At 37.8% G+C, this 6391-nt stretch overlaps 1 long non-coding RNA gene across 1 annotated transcript; it reads left to right on the top strand.

Annotated features, from left to right (window-relative positions):
- The first annotated feature begins 3038 nt into the window (after window positions 1–3038).
- Window positions 3039–5369, top strand: LOC117883431. Its single transcript, XR_004647258.1, has 2 exons — window positions 3039–3593; window positions 4881–5369. It is a non-coding gene; the product is annotated as an uncharacterized LOC117883431 (long non-coding RNA).
- Window positions 5370–6391: the final 1022 nt, after the last annotated feature.

Here is a 6391-nt window from a genome sequence, read left to right as displayed (position 1 = left end):
GGGCAGACTGACAACATGTACCGAAACCACCCGCAACAATGTTTTTGCCCCATTAGGCATTGGGAGCTTAACCCAGTATTCCAATGGGCAGCAGGAACTTTGGGATAACTTCCTACAGTGCACCACTCCGTGAGTCAATGCTAGCCACAGTATTGAGGATGCACTCCGCCGACCTAATGCGCTTAGTGGGGACATGCATGATCGACTGTATAAAATCGGTTGCTACAGATCGACTTCTATAAAATTGACCTAATTTCGTAGTGTAGACATGCCCTTAGAAGCGTTTCAGTAACACCATCACCATCAAATTAGGCCTGAATAAAGACTGGGAGTGGATGGGTTACTACAAAAAGTATCAGAGGGGTAGCCGTGTTAGTCTGGATCTGTAAAAGCAGCAAAGAGTCCTGTGGCACCTTATAGACTAACAGATGTATTGAAGCATGAGTTTTTGTGGGTGAATACCCATGCATCTGACGAAGTGGGTCTTCACCAACAAAAGCACATGCTCCAGTACGTTTGTTAGTCTATAAGGTGCCACAGGACTCTTTGCTACAAAAAGTAATTTCCGTTCTGCTGATACTCACACCCTTCTTGTCAACTGTTGGAAATGGGCGACGTCCACCTTGATTGCATTGGCCTCGTTAGCACTACAAAAGTAATTTTCCCTCTCTTGATAGTCATCCCTTCCTGTCAACTGTCGAGAATAGGCTACTTCCACTTTAATTGAATTGGCCTCCTTAGCACTGACCAACCACTTGGTAAGGCAACTCCCATCTTTTCATGTGCTGTATATATATACTGCTTACTGTATTTTTGACTCCATGCATCTGATGAAGTGGGTTTTAGCTCACAAAAGCTTATGCCAAAATAAATTTGTTACTCTAAGGTGCCACAAGGACTCCTAGTTGTTTTTGCTAACACCATAGATATTTGTGAAAATCATTTGACCATATATTCAAAAAACAGGCTAAGCATGTTATTTTCAACCAATTTCTACTGAACACTTCCCCAGAAACAGTGCTGCAGCTCCATAACATGGACACACTTAAACATAACAGTCTATCATCGCAGAAGTAATTGTAACATTTTATAATCACATTCATCCAAGGCCTGATTTTCCATTCACTCTCAGGTGAGTTCAGTGGTGTTATTTTTTGACTTATTCTGCTATAAGCAAGATCAGAATCTGGTGTAAGTAAATGACTGAGCAAGCTAGGTAGACTAGACATATGGATTAGCTCAATATTCTCCCCAGTATGCCCTTTAAAGAAAATTGCCAGTTTTTTCTTGAAGCAAATCTATTTGCAAACAGATAAAAAAAATCTGATTTGCAAACCTTGGAAAATTGGAGCTGAAATCCTTTTTTCCATTACAGCCACGTAAATTAGGAATGACTCCACTGAAGTCATTGGAGTGCCTCCAGATTTGCACAAGTGTAATGATCAGGTCTTGCTGCCAGTGAACTCCATGGTAAAACTCTCACTGACTTTATTGAGAGCAGGATTAGGTCCCCACATCTGTTCTTAGTCCACAAGAATAGTCCTATTGAGGAGAATAGAATTATTCCTGTGAGTAAGATGAGGAGAACTTAGCCCTAAGTGAGAGCTGGATTTGGCACTGCTCTTTATGGAGATTTTGCATCATTTTAAAGGCTAATTTTTAAAAAAATCATTAAAATGTAAAGCTGTAAATTTCTTCTATAAATTGCATCTTCTGCATGTATTTATACCATAGTCTGCTGTTCATATAAAATTACAGACTTCACTTTCATCTTTCTTTTTACAAGAAACCTCTAATGACAAATGCAGGCAGTTCAGTGATACTGATATACCCCAATCTTAGCATGTGAATTAGTCATCATACAATCAGTTCAGGGGTCAGGCTTAGAGAAACAGTGCAAAGTTTGCAAAATGTTAGCTGGGTGAGGTGCTTTCCACTTCAAAGTCACTCCCCAGAATTTAGATCACAGAAAAAAACAGCTGGAATTGTCATTTGTGCCAGTAGAACTATTTTTTGTGTGTGTGCAAGATAAGGTTTCACTACTTTGTAAAACAACAGTTTACTTTAGAATGACTTAGCCTGTAAAACACAATAGGAAGCGGGAATCCACAGAGCACTGCTTTGCTATTATCATGCAAGTAGACATGACCTGTGACAACCCACACTGAAGACAACTTAACCCCTTGCTCCTTGTCTGAAAATACTCCATGTAGTACACTTGTCAAGGATTTAATTTTCCAAGAAATATTTACAAGCACTTTTCTCTTTTCTGTTCAGAAATTTTTCTTTCATATTTCCAAGGTGATGGGTGTGTGTGTGTGTGTGTGTGCAGTTGTATACTACCAGCGCTAATATTTACATAGACATACAACATCAGATTTCCCTTTTAATCTCAGATTTGAGCAGAAGCTAGAGTTTCACATTTAAGCCTACAGTTAGAAGAGCACGTGAATGCTGAGCCAGAGTTTTGTCTAGGATTAGATTCTGTTACCCTTACTCACACGAGTAGGAACATCCACCATATGCAGTCCTGTGGATTTTAACAGCACTACTCAGAACAAGGAGCCAGTCAGGGTGAGTAAGGCTGTCCAAATCTGGCCCATAAGAGGTATCTTTTTGTATAGTCTAACCACTGGGGCCTTCATTCAGGAAGTTACATAAGCACATGTCTAACTTTAAGCACATGAGTAGTTTCATTGAAGTCAATGAGATTATTTACGTGCCTAAAGTTGGGCATATGCTTTCTGAAGCAGCACTTAGTTTTGCAAGCCCCCTTTCCTGCCCCACTGCTGTTTTTAAAATCATTTCACTCAGTGACCTAAAGTCATTTCCCCGAACATTAAGCAGTCACTTAAATTGCATCACATTATTGTTCTATTTTTATTATTAATAGACTTCACAATGGATGGAGGCTTATCTGCCAAATGCCTCTTTATCAGGTGACTGAGACCCAATAAGTGCTTAACAACATACCTTACCAAAATAGGATATGGTTAAGAAGGGGCTGATCCAACTCCCAGGAAAGCAAATGGAAAACTTCCATTGACTTTAATGAAGGATGGATCAGGCCACAAGTCACTTAGCTGCCTTCAGTGTCTTAAGACATGCTTTTTAATTCCTGAGAAAAGCAACAGCATGAACCAAACAGCTTTAGCGTCTCTCATCTTACAGTGCATTTTGCAAGTTCTGGAAGGAAACCTGGACACAGAGAAAAATGCTACAGCGAAAAATGAGCCAAAACACAAACCATATGACAATGCCTATTTCTTCATACTCTTTGTCATGTTGTTTTACTCTTTCCTGGCATTAACTGTCTTTTTTGGTTATGTTCGCTCCAAGAAAGCCATTTCAAAGAAAGATCCTTACCAGGAATTCATCGAGGATAAGGATCGAAGCAAGAAGTGGAACATGACCCGGCCGGTGGTGGTGAAATTTGACTTTGAAGAAGAAAGTATTCTTTGAACTACTTAAACCAAAATATTTTGCCAAATGCACTGGACTGTCTCTGTTGCCTACATCTCAAAGGAAGATCTATGCATTCCTCTTGATCAGCTATGTCCAGCACAATAAGTCAAACCATTGCTTAGAAATAGGTAATGGAAAAAGAAGTTTCACATTTTTTATGAATGCGTTTGCTGGAATGTTGCTTTTATACATATCAGAGCTGGTTCCATTGTACTTTACAATGGAGGGAGACATGGTCATTTTTAGCACAGCTTAGGATTCAAACTTGGAGGAACAAGAATTGGATTCCTTCCTACACCGATTATATTTATTAAGTTTAGAATGTGGGTGGAGGGAACTGATTTGCACGCGCACGCACACATGCGCGCGCACACACACACACACTCTTACATTTCCAAAAGAATGTTGTCACTTATATATATTCTAGTCTAGAAATTAAATGGTATAAACCTTCACTGGGAATACAGTGCTTCTCACAAATAGCAGAATTTATTTTACTTTGCTTAAACCAACTAATACTATTTAATATGTAAATATAGCAAACTCTTCCTGCCTTTCCACCAGTCAAAGATTAATTTCACATGCAGTAGCAAAAAAGATCAAAACACCATCTGCAAAATGTAATTAAAATGCATTTAGCGGAAAAACAGGTTATGTATTCATTGAATTTTATTCCTTTTCCTTTTCCATCAGTTAGATGTATTCATTCTGTGCCAATTTCTCATTTGAAATGTATGCTTCAACCTTAATGAGTGGTGGCTACAATTGATCACAAGTGTAAAGCTGAAACTGCTTGTCTGAATACACCAAAAATATCCTTTTACTTGCTAAAGTGCCTGACAAGCTTCATTTCAGAGTTGTTGCATTTATATATGTATTGTCTATTTACCCAATGTAATTGGATTTGTTTGCCCTTGTTTATTTTCTTTAACACATTATTGAACTCATATAATAATATGAGTGAATTACCATAGTTGATTTTAAACATATCAGTGTGCCGATTAAATACAAGAATATGTGCAACAAATGTTTTGTGATATGAAAAATATGTATGGGTGACATTTTCCTGAAACTTATATTTGTTTGTATTCTTCTCTTGGGTCTCAAAAATTTACAGGTATTTACTTGTTTGCAGTGGTAGCCATGTTGGTCCCAGGAAATGAGAAGACAAGGTGCATGAGATTTTTTTTATTGGACCAACTACTATTGGTAGAAAGTATAAACTTCTGTTGGTGGAAGGAGCTGAAGAAGAGCTCAGTGTAGTTTGAAAGCGTGTACCTTCCACCAACAGAAGTAGATCCAGTAAAAGATATTACCTCACCTACCTTGTCTCTCTCAGGTATTTATTTCTAATTGGACCATGTTAGTGGATATATGAAACTAATATAATTAAATACCTCTCTTTTGTATTGCAGGTAGTGTTAATATACAGTGCTACCCAGAGGCGTTCATGAGCACAATACTGATTTTCAGTTGGTATGTAGGCTCGGGTTTGTCTGAACATGCACTAAAACTAAAGCTGAGCAAATAATTCTCAATAAATATTTATTTGGAGAAATTAGTTTGCTCATGGAGTTGCTGTGCAGAGATGGAGTTTCCTCAGATTTATCTGTTATTCACAATTATTTGTCATTTTTTTCTTTTTGTGTGTGCAGATTTTAACTCTTTGGACTGTAAATGAATAGGCCTTTATTAGTTTTAGGTATTTAATAATTAAGCTATGGTGGTTAGTTGTGATTGGTCCAATATGTCACATGATATTACTTCTGGATGAGCATGCAAACACTTCTGGTGTAAAAACTCATATGTGCAAATGTATAAATACTCACACCTGCAATGTTGAAATTCGCGTTCTACAAACCTTCATGTCAGTAAAACTAGACTGAATAAATGGTACACACAAAGCAATACACTTAGTGAATTCATTTAAAATTTGCAGTATCCACCTAGCTTTATTTGAAATATTTTAGAAATAACATTGTGTATGAAACATATTAATTTATGTAAAAGCTATCACTATCCTTCATTTGCAGTAGTTTGGGGTAAAGAAATGGAGGTCAAAGTCATCTGTGTTTACTTCAGGCCAGCAAACTGGGACTGTGTTAAAAGAGAACTGCTGTTGCTTGGAGACTCATACCCTGTTTCCCCGAAAATAAGACAGTGTCTTATATTAATTTTTGCTCCCAAAGATGCGCTAGGTCTTATTTTCAGGGGATGTCTTATTTTTCAGAAATGAAAAATGCCTTATTATCGGTGGATGCCTTATTATCGGGGAGGTCTTATTATCGGGGGGATGCCTTATATTACAACGAGAGGCAAAACTGTAAGTAGGCCTTATTTTCGGAGGATGTCTTATTTTCGGGGAAACAGGGTAGTTAGATCTGAACAAATAGGGGGAATTATTCTACAGAACACTGAGCCCTGGAAGATGGTTCTATATTTCATTGTCTTCTCAGTATGTGTGTAGATATTACTCTACGTATTTGTTGAAAATCTCATCAAATTTTTATCTCGCTGTCATTGTTTTAAGTTGTTTTCCCAAAAGTTCATACTTAAAAATTATGGGTAACATGCATACTGAAAAATTAAAGTTCCATCGCCAAAGTGTCACTGAAGCCCATCGTCATTTATTTTTGTGAGCAAATTGATCTGGTTCCTGACAGCTACCTGATAAGCCACAATAAGCAAACTTCTCTGAACATTACTTGGAAACATGCTGCCATCATGCAGTGTTTTAAGTTGTTTGCAAATACTTATGTCTTGTTTATAATTAAACTCCAAGATCTTCAAGGCAGGGATATTGCACTTCGTCATGAGCCAGCCAGAAGACACAAAGACCCTTCATCTGCTGCTGCCCTCCATGGAGGCCAATCACAATCCAGCTCTTTGTCGCTATTAACCAGAGGGCAGGTTACTAATAATATTA

This window comes from Trachemys scripta, chromosome 9 (genome assembly GCF_013100865.1).
Source record: "Trachemys scripta elegans isolate TJP31775 chromosome 9, CAS_Tse_1.0, whole genome shotgun sequence".
NCBI lineage: Eukaryota > Metazoa > Chordata > Testudines > Emydidae > Trachemys > Trachemys scripta.
The sequence above is the reverse complement of the archived record's forward strand: the minus strand, read 5'-3'. Positions and strand labels throughout refer to the sequence as shown.